This window comes from Natrix helvetica, assembly GCF_964273705.1.
Source record: "Natrix helvetica genome assembly, chromosome: Z".
Classification (NCBI taxonomy): domain Eukaryota; kingdom Metazoa; phylum Chordata; class Lepidosauria; order Squamata; family Natricidae; genus Natrix; species Natrix helvetica.
Window position 1 is genome coordinate 137,841,649 of NC_138554.1, and position 15,338 is coordinate 137,856,986.

Here is a 15,338-nt window from a genome sequence, read left to right on the forward strand (position 1 = left end):
TTATGGACTTCATAATCCTCTTCCTTTGTTTCTTCCATCTCCTCCTCTTCTTCTTCCTCCTCCTTTTCCTCCTCCTCTTCCTCTTTTCCCCTCCTCTTCTTCCTCCACTTTCCTCCTCTCCTCCTCCTCCTCTTCTCTTCCTCCTGCTCCTCTTACTCTTTCCCCTCCTCCTCTTTCCTCCTCTTCTTCTTCCTCCTCCTCTTCCCTCCTGCTTCTCTTGTTCTTCTTCTTCTTCCTCCTCCTCCTCTTTCCCCTCCTCCTCTTCCTCCACCTCTTCCTCTTTTCCCCTCCTCTTCTTCCTCCACTTTCTTCCTCATCCTCTTCCTCCTCTTTTCACCTCCTCCTTTCTCCTGCTCCTCTTCCCTTCTTCTTCTGCTCCTCTTCCTCCCTCCTCTTTCCTCCTCCTCTCTTCCTCTTCATCTTCCTCCTCCTCTCTTCCTCTTCATCTTCCTCCTTCCCCTCCTCCTCTTCTTCCTCCTCTTCTTCTTCCTCCTCCTCCTTCCTCCTCCTCTTCTCTCCTCCTCCTCCTCCTCCTCCTCCTCCTCCTCCTCTTCCTCCTCCTCCTCCCTCCTGCTCCTCTTCTTCTTCCTGCTCCTCCACCTCTTCTTCTTCTTCTTCTTCTTCTTCTTCTTCTTCTTCTTCTTCTTCTTCTTCTTCTTCTTCTTCTTCTTCTTCTTCTTCCTCCTCCTCCTCCTCCTCCTCCTCCTCCTCTTCCTCTTCCTCCTCTTCCTTCTCCTCTTCTTTTTCCTCCTCTTCCTCTTCCTCCTCCTCCTCCTCCTCCTCCTCTTCTTCTTCCTCCTCCTCTTTCCCCTCCTCCTCTTTCCTCCTCCTCTTCTCCTCCTCTTCTTCACAAACCCCACCCTCTTTCTAGCACTGATTGAGTTACCTAGGATGGTCATGAAGTGCCTACAAAAAGAAAACCAAGCTCAAGAGCACCAAGCACCCCACAGTCTCTTTGAGGCTTCTTGTGGTCAAGAATTACGTCGCTTTTTGGGGAGGGGAGGGGGGAAACCCTGTTTACTTTTCAGCAAAAAATACCACGTCCTGAACCATGCTGCGTTCCCACGCAAGGCAGGTGCAGAAAAAGTTGTGAAATGGGGCTCCATCGTTTGATGACCATCACGAATTACAACTATGATGGGGAGGCGTCATAACGGCCGTACGTTGAGGCCTACCTGTATCCCACTCCTGCCAAAATGGGTTGAGAGTGGCTTAAATATCTACCATGTTTACCCCAAAATAAGACAGGGTCTTATTTTTTTTACCCCTGAAATAAGCGCTTGGCCTTATTTTCGGGAAGGTCTTATTATTATTGAGGTGCAGGAGGCGGCAAGCGTGGTCACCTCATGGCTGCTGCTGTGTTGCAATATTTTTGGGGAGGGCTTATTTTGGGTGGAAGGTTTATTTTGGCGCATGCGCTCAAAAGCCCAATTGGGCTTATTATCCGGGGAGGGCTTATTTTGGGGGAAACAGGGTATTTACTTCTGCATGTAAGATTAGGAAGCTGTCCCTACACCATGGAGCCTCTAAGACAGCTGGACTTCAACTCCCCAAATTCCCTGGTCAGCCAAGATAAATGGAATGTTACATTCCTTAACCTCGTGATTAAAGGAAGGAGCCTCCCTCCACATTCCCAAGATCTACAGGTAGTCCTCAATTTACGACCACAATTGTGCCCCAAATTTCTGTTGCTAAGCGAGACATTTCTTAAGCGAATTCTGCTCCATTTTGCGACCTTCCTTGCCGCAGCAGTTAAGTGAATCCTTGCGGTTGTTCAGTTAGTCGTACGTTTGTTAAGCGAATCATTGCAACTGATAAGTGAGTGACACGGTTGTTAAGCGAATCTGGCTTCCCCCATTGACTTGGCTTGTCGGAAGGTCGCAAAGGGGGATCACGTGACCTCATGACACGGCAACTGTCATAAATATGAAACAGTTGCCAAGCATCTGAATTTTGATCACGTGACCACGAGGAGTCTAACTTTACTTTACTTTACTTTACTTTACTTTTATTCATATTTATAGACCGCCTCCTCTCCCAAAAGGGACTCGGGGCGGTGTACAGTCAATACATAAAAGATACATAGATAAATCAATACTCAAATATTTAAATACATAAATAGTTAAATACTTAGATACTTAGATGGAGGAGGTTAAAAGAACTGTACATTAAAGTAAAGTATTTAAAATACAATCTTTAAAAAGACCCCTAAAATACCCCAAAGAGTTAAATTTAAAATGGTTCCCCAAAAATACCAATTAAAATATATCTGCCAGGAGGTAAAAGCTACAACGGTCGCAAGTGTGAAAAATGTTCATGTCATCTTTTTCAGTGCCATTGTAATTTCAAACCGTCACTAAATGAACTGTTGTAAGTCGAGGAGTACCTGTATTGACAATCCCAAGGCTTTTCTGAAACCCAGGAAGACAGGCTCCATCTGGATCAATATTTTGATATTTCAAGGTTTCCTAACCTTAGCCACTTTAAAATGTGTGTACTTCAACTCCCAGAATTCCCCCAGCCTTTCAGTTGGTCCTTTCTGTCAGAGTTTGTTGCAGCAAACACAATCAGACATTTCAGCAGGATTCAATAACTTCTTTATATATGTAATAACACATAAGGCACATATACAATACCTGTTTCTTCCAAATACAAACACAAGCCGAGGAGAGAAAAGTTTCAGTTTCAGTTCCGAGCAGCAGGCTAGTTTAGAGCTCAGCACAAACTTAGAGCTACAGAGCTAAGTCACGCCCAGGCTCCTTGCTGTCTCCTTGTTGCTCACACAGCAACAAGTTTCCAAGCAGCCCTCATTGGCTGACCCAGTTGCCATGTCTATTCATTGGCTGATCTTGTTACCATGTCTCTGCCGAGTCATGGACTCTCCTACACTGACACTTTCTCCTGTCCAACATTTGTCCAGGTAGTCCTTAACTTTCAACAGTTCATTCAGTGACCGTTCAGAGTTACAACACCATTGAAAAAAGTGTCTTGTGGCTGTTTTTCCACACTTACAACCTTCACGGTTGCACAATCAAAATTCAGGTGAAACTAAAACTTGTGACAGTCGCAGTGTGCCCGGTGTGTGTGTGTGTGTGTGTGTGTGTGTGTCAAACGATTCCTTTTTGCAATCTTTGGACAAGCCAAGTAAACAGGGGAGCTGGATTCACTTAACAACCTTGTGTCTAATTTAACAGCTGCAGTGACTCACTGTGGCAAGAAAGTGTCATAAAACGGGGCAAAATTCAGTTAACCACTGCTTTACTTAGCAACAAAAACATTGGCCCCGATTGGCGTTGTAAGTCAACAACTGTATTCCCAGCGCTGACTTAATTAGGAACATTTCTACACTGTGTGCCTGGACACGAGGGAATTCAGTGTAAAAAGCTTCATTCTGCAGTCTGAAGCAAAGATCAAGATACTGAATAGCTGACTGCCAGCTCTGCACTGTTATTGCAGAGATGGTGCATTTGTAAGGAGGAAGCAGTGGGTAGCCGAAATAATTCACAATCAGTTGCTGGAGATGCCAGTCTGACATTGTGTGATCCACACAGACACACAGAGAGAGGGTGGGGTGTGGGGCTGGGGGGAGAGAGAGACATACAGACCCATAGATTTTTGTGTGCCTAGATAAAGCTCTGCAGAGAAGCAGAAGGAGGAGAGTGTGAGTTGAGAAGGAAGAGAAGGAAGAAAAAAAGAGGACGAGAAGGAGGACAGGGAGAAGAAGAATGAAAGGAAGGGGGTAGAAAGAAAGAAGAAGGAGAAGAGAAATAGGAGGAGGAGGAGGAGGAGGAGGAGGAGGAGGAGGAGGAGGAGGAGGAGGAGGAGGAGGAGGAGAAGAAGAAGAAGAAGAAGAAAAAGAAGAAGAAGAAGAAGAAGAAGAAGAAGAAGAAGAAGAAGGGGGAGGAGAGGAAGAAAAGGATGAAGAACAAGAAAGAGGAAGAGGAGGAGGAGGAGAACAAGAACAAGAAGGGGGAGAGGAGAGGAGGAAGAACAAGAAGGAGAAGAAGAAGAGGAGGAGCAGGAGAAGAGAAGGAAAAGAAGGGGAGGAGGAAGAGGAGGAAGAAGAAGAACAACAAAGAGAAGGAGAGGAGGAGGATGGGAAAGAGGTGAGAAAGAGAGGGTGGGGAAAAGACGAGGAAGAGGAGAGAGAGCAGAGAAGGAGAAAGGGAGAAACACTGCATCGCTGGGAAGCTTTCATTTCCTGAACATTATACGTGGGTAACTTATTCAAAGCAGTGGAAGTTACTCATTTCCTCTCGTAACAGAAGAAAAGGGAGAATGAGGTTACGGTGTGGGTGGGAGAAACCGCTTTGAAAATCCTTAAATTAACAGCGTGTAAAGTAGGAGAAGGGAGGGGAACCATTCACTATGCAGATGCTTCAAAAACCCCAGGGCTGATGCCATCTTGGAAGTCGGGCGCTGCCCTGTCAGGAAATGGATGCTACTAAGTCTACTCGGATTCTCCTTTTTTTAATTAAGGGGTTTAGTAACACCATCTTCCAACCGCTTCCAAGGAGGAGAATCAATTTGCAACCTCCAAGGACGAATCTGGGGTGTACCTGGCAGCCCTTGAATCATCTTCTCAAGATGTTCCCCCCATGCTCCCCAACAGCCGGGAAGGCAAAGTTGAATGAATTAATCCAGCTAGGAAGGTTGTCTGAGCTTTTCCTAAATCAATTATCACAAGCCACATTCAGATCAGATCCAATGGGAGTTGGCTGATGGTTGAAGTTCCGTCATAGGTATCAAATCCTGATGGGACAGGTAGATTCTTCCTTAGGAGGATCTGATCCAATTTGGTCCTTCAGGGCTTCCAACAATGCACCCATCGCTGCAGTAACAGACCATTCACCTTGTTCCTAATTGCCCTCCTTCCTCCTCCTACTTCTCCTCCTCCTCTTCTCCTCCTCCTCCTTCTCCACCTCCCTCTCCTCCTAAACTTCCCATTGTTGTTGTTGTTGTTGTTGTTGTTGTTGTTCTTCTTCTTCTTCTTCTTCTTCTTCTTCTTCTTCTTCTTCTTCTTCTTCTTCTTCTTCTTCTTCTTCTTCTTCTTCTTCTTCTTCTTCTTCTTCTTCTTCTTCCTCCCCCTCCCCTTCTCCTCCTCCTCCTCCTCCTCCTCCTCCCTCTCCTCTCCTCCTCCTCTTCTTCTCATTCTCCTCCTCCTCCTTCCTCTTCCCCTTCCTCTTCTTCCTCTCCTCCTCTTCCTCCTCCTCTCCTTCTTTGTCCACCTCTTCCTTTTGTCTTCCCAGTGGTCCCCTTCTCTTTCCTCCACGTGGTTTTCCTCTCCTTCTTTCTTTCCATCACTCCCAGCATTATGTGCCACTCCAAGGAATAATAGGATCGGATGAGATGTCCTATGAGATGTCGGAGATATCACTGAATTTCAGCAGAGTCTCTTCTTGAACCACTCGGTGCTCTTCCTCTCCTAGATGACCAAAGATTTTTGAGAGAAGGAAGCATGAATCCATTTCCAGAGCTATCCCAGAAATATCTGGTTGTGCACTTATTCTGTATGTACCACCTCACAGATATCCCTGGCCATTATTTTGGAAGTTAACGCCAAGGACACTTGTCTGAGAAATTTAGAAGGACACGGGCATAGCGGTGGCCGAACAATTTACCCGTCACTGCCTAACATTGTATTTCTGATTAAAAATATTTATATCTCTCCCTCCCACTGTCTGCACTCCTCATGCTGGGCAATAAACCCGAAGAAAAACGCACAAAGGGCCAAAACACAAAATAAAACACAGTTCATTACAGATTAAGAAAGAGGCATCGGTGTAGAAATGAGATAGTTATCAAAGAAATATCAAGATGGTAAGTGAAAATCCCTCTTGGAAAAGCAGCAACAACCTTTGAATCAAATAAATCCTACGTTGCTATTATGGATTATCCCCCCCCCCACCCCCAAAAGAAAAATAAATGAGTAGAGAACATTTCCACATGCTATCTTGGGTTGCAAAATGGAATTATGATTGATTAAGTGCCATTGAGTCATTTTTGTTGTTGTTCAAATTTCCATTATTTTTTCCTTCTATAACATCTTACAATCATCGCATTAACGTTGTGTCATTATACCTGTATATATCAATCTTATATTGCTTCTATATTTATACACATTCATCTACAGTTCTATACATTTCTCTATATTGTTTCTTGGCTGAATTAACTTTATTCCTGTTATGCAACCATTTATAACCATAATCCCAAATTTCATAGTATTCAAACTCTTCTTTGTCCTTTAATCTTAATGATAACTGGTCCATTTCTGCACAATCTAGAATTTCCTGAATCACTAATTCACCGCGAACGTTATTCTGGCTGTAGTCAATAGGTGTATTATTTTGTACTTAATTTTCTGTCTATATTTCCCCTTCATTATTCCCAGCAGAAAGAGTTATGGTTTATATTCTATTTGTTCCTCTGTAATTTGTTGTATCCATTTCCAAATTTTAATCCAATACTTTTGAGTTTCCGAACAGGTCCACCATATATGATAGAAAGTTCCTTGCATTTTTTTTGAACTTCCAGCAGGTTGAATTCATGTTTGGATACATTTTGGTCAATCCCATTGGTGGTAAATGCCAACAATAGAACATTTTGTACATGTTTTCTTTGTATGCTACATCTTGTTAATTTATAATTTGTGTTCCATTGAGTCATTTTTGACTACTAGTTGACCATATAGAAGAGTAATTTGAGTTGGAAGGGATCTTGGAGGTCTTCTGCTCTTCAAGCAGAAAATCCTATAACATTTCAGGCCAATGGCTGTCCCATCTCTTCTTAAAATTTTCCAGCGTTGGAGCATTCACAACTTCTGGAGGCAAGTCGTTCCACTGGTTAATTATTCTCATAGTCGGGAAATTTCTCCTTAGTTCTAGGTTGATTTTCTCCTTAGTAATTTTTCATCCATTGGTAGAAGTTCTTCATGATGATAGATCCCTAATCTCCTCTTTTAGACCTCCCAAAGGTGCCTCCATCATCACTATAAATCAGTCCATCCATGGAGCTGCAGGTTGTCTTCTTCTTCTCTGTCCTTCCATCTTCCAACATCATGGTCTTCTCCAGGGGACTAAAACCTTACACTGAATGATGATGGGCTATCAGGTTGGAGCTGACTCTTAATAAGACCTTAATAAGATAAGACCCCCTGTGACAATCTGTCCTAAACTGGCCCTTCGGGTTTTCTAATGATACATCCACGGCTACTCTAATCAGGTCCATCTACCTTCTATTGGTCCTCTCCTTTCCTTCTGTCTTTCCCAACACTATGGAAAATGGTATTTTCATTGATTGGCTGATTCTGTTCTTTCAGGAGGAGGAGGAGGAGGAGGAGGAGGAGGAGGAGGAGGAGGAGAGGACTGTGGGGTCCCTGGTGCTCTCTGAGCTTGGTTGCTTCCTTGCAAACATTTCATGACCCAACTAGGTAACGTCACCTAATTAGGTAATGAAATGTCTGCAAGAAGACCCCCAAGCTCAGAGACCACCAAAGATCTCACAGTCTTCCTCCTCCTCTTCTTTCTCCTGTTCTTCCTCCACCTTTCTTCTTCCTCCTTCTCTTCCTTCTCCCCCCTTCTTTCTCCTCCTCCCCCTCCTCTTTCTCCTCTTCTCCTCTCCTTCTCCCTCCTCCCCCTCCTCTTTCTCCTCTTCTTCTCTCCTTCTCCCTCCTCCCCCTCTTTCTCCTCTTCTTCTTCCTCCTTCTCTTCCTCCTCCCCCTCCTCCTCTTCCTCTTCTTCCTCCTCCTCCCCCTTTCTTTCTCCTCCTCCCCCTCCTCTTTCTCCTCTTCTTTCTCCTTCTCCTCCTTCTCTTCCTCCCCTCTTTTTCCTCCTCCTCTTCTTCTTCTTCCTCCTCCTCCTCCTCCTCCCCTCCCCCTCTTCTTCTTCCTCCTCCTCTCTGCCAACCCCATTCTCTTCTAGCACTGATTATATTACCTAGTTGGAGTTATGAAAGGTCTGCAAGAAAGCCACCACACTCAGTGAGCACCCAGGACCCCCACAATGAAAGGCTCCCTTGGGGTGACCCACACAGAGGCCTCTCCTGTTGCAGCAAGCTCTTTAGAATAAAACACCCCCTTCTCAATTTAAAGAACCCTCCGTCCTTTAAACTCTCGAGAAAGCTTTAAAGGGTGAAGTTTAGGAGGTGATTTGGTTTTTTATTCTTATCTGGGTTTTTTCCCCCAGCAGCCAATGGATTATAGATGTATTGTTGATTACAGGAAGTCCTCAACTTACGAGCACAATTGGGCCCCAAATGTCTGTTGCTAAGTGAGACATTTCTTAAACGGGTTTTGCCCCATTTTGCAACCTTTCTCGCCGCTGCCATTAAGTGATTCACCGCAGTTGTTAAATTAGTAAGATGGTTGTTAAGTGAATCTGGCTACCCATGGTCAGAAGATCGCCAAGGGGGAAATCACGTGACCCCGGGAACATTGCAACCGTCATAAATATGAATCAGTTACCAAGCGTTCAAATCTTTATCCTGTAACCACCGAGATGCTGCCACTGTGAAAAAGGCCCCCAAGGTGCATTTTTCAATCCCTTCGTAACTTCAAACGTTCACTAAATGAACTGTCGTAAGTCGAGGAATATCTTGTCCCACACTCTTGGGTGTTTTCGTATTTTGGTTTCGATGCACTGTTAGCCTCACAGCTTTTCTGCAGTAGGGCAGGTCACCCTATAACCGAAGCAAACCCACAAATAAAACACACAAAATAAAGAGAAAAATTTGCAACCTGGAAGCCGTTTAGCCACATGGTGCATCCCCTCCCTCCCCCCCCCCAAAAAAAAGATTAAAAAGACACCCTGTCATCCGTTCACGTCCCTCTCCACTTTGGGAAGCTGTCTTTCTCTTTGAATTACAATAATTATTTCCAAATTTGCATGGCTTCACTTACACCGTTGAACTTCCACCCAAATTAGCATGTTTGGTTTGGTGTTGCGTAAGGAGGAGGCTGCACCAAACAACAGAGGAGTCTTTAAATAGGATTAAAGTTGTTGGGGTTTTTTTTTCCCCCCTCCTTTTGAAAAAATTCTTTCATTGTCTAATTTTTTTACAGCTTTAAATGCTGTAGCGGCATCCCAGGAAAATCACGACATTCGTAACCCCCTCAAAAATAAGGAAATCAGCGTAAGTTAAAAATAGCCAAGACTGAGGGGGGGAGGGGGAAGAGAGAGAAATAACACCCAGACAAAATTGCTTACAAGGACAAGCAATAAAGGCAAAGGGAATTATTAAGCCCAGGAAAATGAAAAAAAAAAAACAGATTATTGCGGGCCACTCACTCATATATCTATATACACAGATACACCTACACCAATGCAAATATGCCTACAAATCTATTTGGAATGGAATGGAATGGAATGAAATGGAATGGAATAGAATAGAATAGAATAGAATAGAATAGAATATAGAAGAGAGAGAGGATAGAATAGATAATAGAGTAGAGTAGAGTAGAGTAGAATAGGCTTTGTTTTAGGCCCAGTACTCTTCAACATCTTCATCAATGATTTGGATGAGGGAATAGATGGGGAACTCATCAAATTTGCAGATGACACCAAGCTGGCAGGAATAGCCAACACTCCAGAAGATAGGCTTAAGATACAGAAGGATCTTGACAAATGTGAACGTTGGGCACTATCTAATAAAATGAAATTCAATGGTGAAAAGAGTAAGGTTCTACATTTAGGCAAGAAAAACAAAATGCACAGGTACAGTATAGGTGGTACCTTGCTCAACAGTAGTAACTGTGATTACTAAGATCTTGGAGTCCTAGTGGACAACCATTTAAATATGAGCCAGCCGTGTGCAGCAGCTGCCAAAAAAGCCAACACAGTCCTAGGCTGCATAAATAGAGGGATAGAATCAAGATCACGTGAAGTGTTAATACCACTTTATAGTGCCTTGGTAAGGCCACACTTGGAATACGGCATTCAGTTCTGGTCGCCACAATGTAGAAAAGATGTGGAGACTCTAGAAAGAGTGCAGAGAAGAGCAACAAAGAGGATTAGGGGACTGGAGACTAAAACATATGAAGAACGGTTGCAGGAACTGGCTATGTCTAGCTTAAGAGAAAGAAGGACCAGGGGAGACATGATAGCAGTCTTCCAATATCTCAGGGGTTGCCACAAAGAAGAGGGAGTCAAACTATTCTCCAAGGCACCTGAGGGTAGAACAAGAAGCAATGGGTGGAAACTAATCAAGGAGAGAAGCAATTTAGAACTAAGTAGAAATTTCCTGACCGTGAGAACAATTAATCAGTGGAATAAATTGCCTCCAGAAGATGTGAATGCTCCAACACTGGAAGTTTTCAAAAAGAGTTTGGGTAAAAGATTTCCCTGGATTGAATAAAGACTCCTGCTTGAGCAGGGGAGGGTTGGACTAGAAGACCTCTACAGCCCCTTCCATCCATATTATTCAATCTTCTATTTAATACAATACAATAGTAGAGTTGGAAGGGACCTTGGAGGTCTTCTAGTCCAACCCCCTGCCTAGGCAGGAAACCCTATACCGTTTACTTCCCTATAGCTCTCTCCAGTTAAAGAGGACACTGTCAGTTTTTCCGAAGGAGAGAAAGACAGAAGTTGTAAGAAGAGATCAGACAATGATTTGTCTGAAATGGTATAGGGCAGGGGAGTCAAACTCAAGGCCCGCTGGGGGCCAGATCCAGCAGGGAGGGTGCTTAGATTTGGCCTGTGGGGGCCACCCTGGAAATTGGGGCCTGTACCAGCAAAAACGGAGCTCTCTTCGAGAGACAGTTCTTAATTGAGTTTATAACTCAGTTATAATTGAGGTCGCCCCATGATATGACCGTTTTGTTACCGTTGCTAAGTAAAACGCTGTAGTGTTAAGTTTGCTCTTCAGAAGTTTGCAAAAGGGAATCACATACACCCCGGGGACACTGCAGCCGTCATAAATACGAGTCAGTTGCCATGTGTCTGAATTACGATCATGTGACCATAGAGATGTTGCAACTTAAGTGTGAAAAACCGTCCCACATCTCTTTTTTCGGTGCTGCTGCAACTTCGAGCGGTTGCTAAATGAACGGCTTGTAAGTTGAGGACTAGCTGGACCGAGCTTGAAAATCGGGACTGTCCCTGTATCGGTTCTCAGCAAGCCGTTAGCATCCTTGTGTTACCCCGTGAAAATCTTGGTCACGCCTACAATAAAAACGAAAACAACTTTTCGCCTAGAACTCCACACGGATTTTCCCCTCTAAGGAAAGCGATAATTTATTAGTTCCACATTTCATGACATCGAAGAAGTGTTAAGTGCTTTGAAAGTTTATCTTGTCAGTTTCCGTTCCGTAATGAATTGGGTTATCTCTGCCTCTTTGATGGGGACTCTTGTCATTACAATAATTATCATATAATGGCTTAAAATTTGACTGCGACTCGACTTCTGAGCTGTTTTTACTCTACTCCCTCCCTCGTGCGGCTGAGAATAGATTCGATTCAGCATTTCAGCTTCTCTGATCAGAGGCAAGCAGTTCTCGAATCGCGACCATATTGAGACCTGCCCATCTGGGTCGTAATGTCGGGTTGGTCATGTGACTGGTTGGATTTACAACCATTTTTTTTTGCAGCATTTGTTAGGAGAACTTCACTATAGGTGCAGTTTTTCCCCCAAAACACAGGTTTACTGCCTTAGAGAGCGAGCTGGGTGACTCTGTCATCCCAACTTACCTTACAATAGATTTCCCCCCTATTGCTCTGTCTCTAGCCTAGTCCTTTGAATCTTCCAATAATTACACATTCTTCTCCACTGTAACTGAGTCCGTCCACCTTCTGCTCATCTTCCCCTTTCCTTTCCTTCCATGTTCTCCACCACAATGGATTTTTCAAGAAATCTGGGCATTTGATTGATGGATGGATGGATGCATTCATTGTGGACCTTCATGCCAGTGTTGACTTGAAGTGACCACGTGGCTTGATCTTCTCCAAGAGACTCTGACCCCAAAACTTGTTCTTCAAGTCTTCCAGTGTTCCTCTCACCACTTCTATAATTGATTCCATCCCCTCTCCTTTAATTCTTGTCCTCTTCTTCTCTTTCCTTCCACCTTTCCCAGCTTTGAGGTCTTCTCCAGAGAATCGGGCCTTCACATCATGTGAGATAATTTCAATCTGGTCAGTGAGAACTGTGGATTGAGGTGTTCAGTAATTCATTTGTTTGTTTTTGTGGGGGTTAAAAAAAACCCCTCCCATATAACGTAAAGTATAATCAACGGCTGAGGGGCCAAATCAATTTGGATAAATAATAAGTGCATCACGAACTCTGACTCGCATGTCCGGGAACATATCCATCTATTTGAAGTCTTCTGGGAAGCTGGCAGAGTTGAGGACAATTCAATTTTAGGAGGACAGTCCATAAGATGGAGGCAGCCACGGGGAATAAATAGCAGGATATAAATAAATGCAACCATAATTACACCTAGTAGTACTTATTGGTCTAATTATCATGATGTTAATCCAAATAATATAATTGCAGATAGTTGTCGATTTATGACAGATAGATAGATAGAGAGAAAGAGACTGATACACGCTGATAGATAGATAGATAGATAGATAGATAGATAGATAGATAGATAGATAGATAGAGACAGAGAGATACAGGATAGATGGATAGAGGGATGGATGGAAGGATGGAGGGAGGGAGAGAAAGAGAGATATATAGTAGATAGAGTAGAGATACAGGATAGGTAGACAGACAGACAGACAGATATATATGATAGATAGACAGATAGATAGACAGACAGATAGATGATAGATAGATAGATAGATAGATAGATAGATAGATAGATAGATAGATAGATAGATAGATATCCATGGTAGGTAGGTAGGTAGGTAGGTAGGTAGGTAGGTAGGTAGGTAGAGAGAAAGAGAGAGAGAGAGAGAGAGAGAGAGAGAGAGAGAGAGAGAGAGAGAGAGAGAGAGAGAGAGAGATTCATAGGTAGAGAAAGAGAAATGCATACTAATAAAGATAGGTACTCAGACACACACCTGCACACACAGAGATGATAGATAGATAAATACATGATAGACAGAAAGTGATAGATAGATAGATAGATAGATAGATAGATAGATAGATAGAAGAGATAGATAGATAGATGAGACATAGATAGATTCTATCCCTTTTTCCCTTGGCCTCTATTTACTCCTCCCCCTTCCTCCTTCTCCTCCCCCTTCTCTCTCCTCTTTCTCACCCTCTCCCTTTCCTTCCCTCTCTCTTTTTGTCCCTCTCCCTACCTCCTTCACCATCTCTCCCTCCTTCACCGTTTCCCCCTCTCTCTTCCTCCTCCCTCTCCCCCTCTCTCTCCCGTCTCCTCTCTTACTCCCTTGAGGCAGGCTGCCTTGTAAGATTGTTGTGGTGGCTTAAGAAAGAAAGGGAGAGGGGAGCTCCCACCCATTCCTTCTTGCCTTCTCCTCAGGGTGTCAGGCCTGCAGCCACATTTTCTTGTAGATCTCAGGCCTGCCACACTTTCTATTATCCTACTATGCACTTTCTATTGATGGGGGATTGTACAGAGTTAGATGATATGTAGCCATAACAAAATCCTTTCTAGAAAGCCAAGGTCATCCTTTGTCTCTGCACCTCTGCACCTGACCGGAACTGGATGGGTGGAAGCTGCCAGCGTGGCAGTGGGAGATTGGACCATGGGATGGACTTGTGGGTGTGGGGGCAAGATCTTGACCTTTCAACTGGGTGGGGAAACCGGGAAGCTTTCAGATTTGGGTTTTCCCAGATGTGCCGACATGGCTCTCTTAATAAATTGGAACTTTGAGCAATACTTTGCCTTGGACTCTGATTTACTTTTGGATGCTATTTGGAACCATAACATTAATGACACAGGGCTCAACTGACCCCTCTTCTCTGTGGCAAAACTTCAAGGATCGGAAGGCGGCTATCGTGCCACCCTTGAGTCTTTCCACCGTTAAGTTACACAACTGGTGCTGACCACAATCAGGAAGCATAACACAAGCCTGTTATTGTTGGTGTTAAGTAATTAAGCTCCCCATTAGGAGAGTGAGTATGCAGAGAAGCGTAATGAGAGTGATATGGAATAACACACACAAACCAGCATACAGAGACACTGAATAGTATAAAAATATAGTCATTTACTATGTAGAAATATAGAAGTATTCAGAGTCCGGTTAACAGTCCAAGTCATACATGGTTCAGTAATTCAGTTATCAAAATAGTCAGTCTAGCACACAAAATATAGCTAAACAGTAGCAAACTACAATACCTCAGTATACACCGACCAATGTCTAACAAAACAGAGAGAGAGATCTAACAACCATTCTGGCTCCCTCTTATGGCTGCTTGAGGTAACAAGCCAATTACATCTGTTAAGCATTTAAAGTAACAGTAAAGTAATCATAGCTTATATACATTGCCAAGCCAAGCCTAGGGTTACATCCCTAACAGTTGGCTTCCTCAATCCTTGGTTGGTTAAAAAGGCAATGCAAGGCCTGTCCAGCATGGTGGGAGACAGGGGGGGACATGATGCACAGAATTGTCTTGTTTCAGACAATTGCATTCTCTGTGAAATCACTTTAGTTTTCCAATGTTTTCTTGACACTGAGCAACATCTGGCCAGAACTGTGGGTTTCTCCTTCTTTTAAGGCCTTCTCTCACTTTGACCTCCCTGTAGCACAGATGTTCTCATGATGCTGCAGCCCCTGGCAGTGTTAAGTGACTCCTGGAGTTGCCTTCCCTTGTCTTCCTGGAGGCTTCCTGGAGGAGACGAAGGACGGTTAGCCTTTATTGTCCATTTTTTTGGGGAAGGAAGGCAGGGCACTGGAGCAGCAGAGAAAAGAAGCCAAAAAGAAACTGTCAGTGGGTCAGCAAATGTCAGGGTGGACAATTACCGCGGCTTCTTAAAGTTTGGCAGAGAACACTTTCGCTCGGTTGTAGAGAAAGAAAGGGTTTAGCCGAAGTGTAACCTCATTCTCCCTTTTCTTCTGAGGAAATGAGTAACTTCCACCGCTTTGAATAAATTACTCACATATAATGTTCAGGTAATGAAAGCTTTCCAGTGATGCAGTTTTTCTCCCTTTCTCCTTCTCTGCTCTCTCTCTCCTCTTCCTCGTCTTTCCCCCATCCTCTCTTTCTCCTCCTCCTTCTTTTTCCTCCTCCTTCTTTTTCCTCCTCCTTCTTTTTCTTCTTGTTCTTCTCCTTCTTCTTCTCCTCTTCCAACTCTTCTTGTTCTTCTCCTTCCTCCTCCTCCTCCTCCTCCTCCTCCTCCTCCTCCTCCTCCTCCTCCTCCTCTTCCTCCTCCTCCTCCTCCTCCTCCTCCTCCTCCTCCTCCTCCTCCTCCTCCTCCTCCTGCTGCTGCT

The 15,338-nt window shown here is 43.9% G+C and overlaps 1 protein-coding gene across 7 annotated transcripts in view; it reads left to right on the forward strand.

Annotated features, from left to right (window-relative positions):
- LOC309401172 (pituitary adenylate cyclase-activating polypeptide type I receptor-like) overlaps nt 1-15,338 on the forward strand; it is a 105,888-nt gene that overhangs the window by 21,958 nt on the left and 68,592 nt on the right. The gene's annotated exons all lie outside the window — the stretch shown is intronic.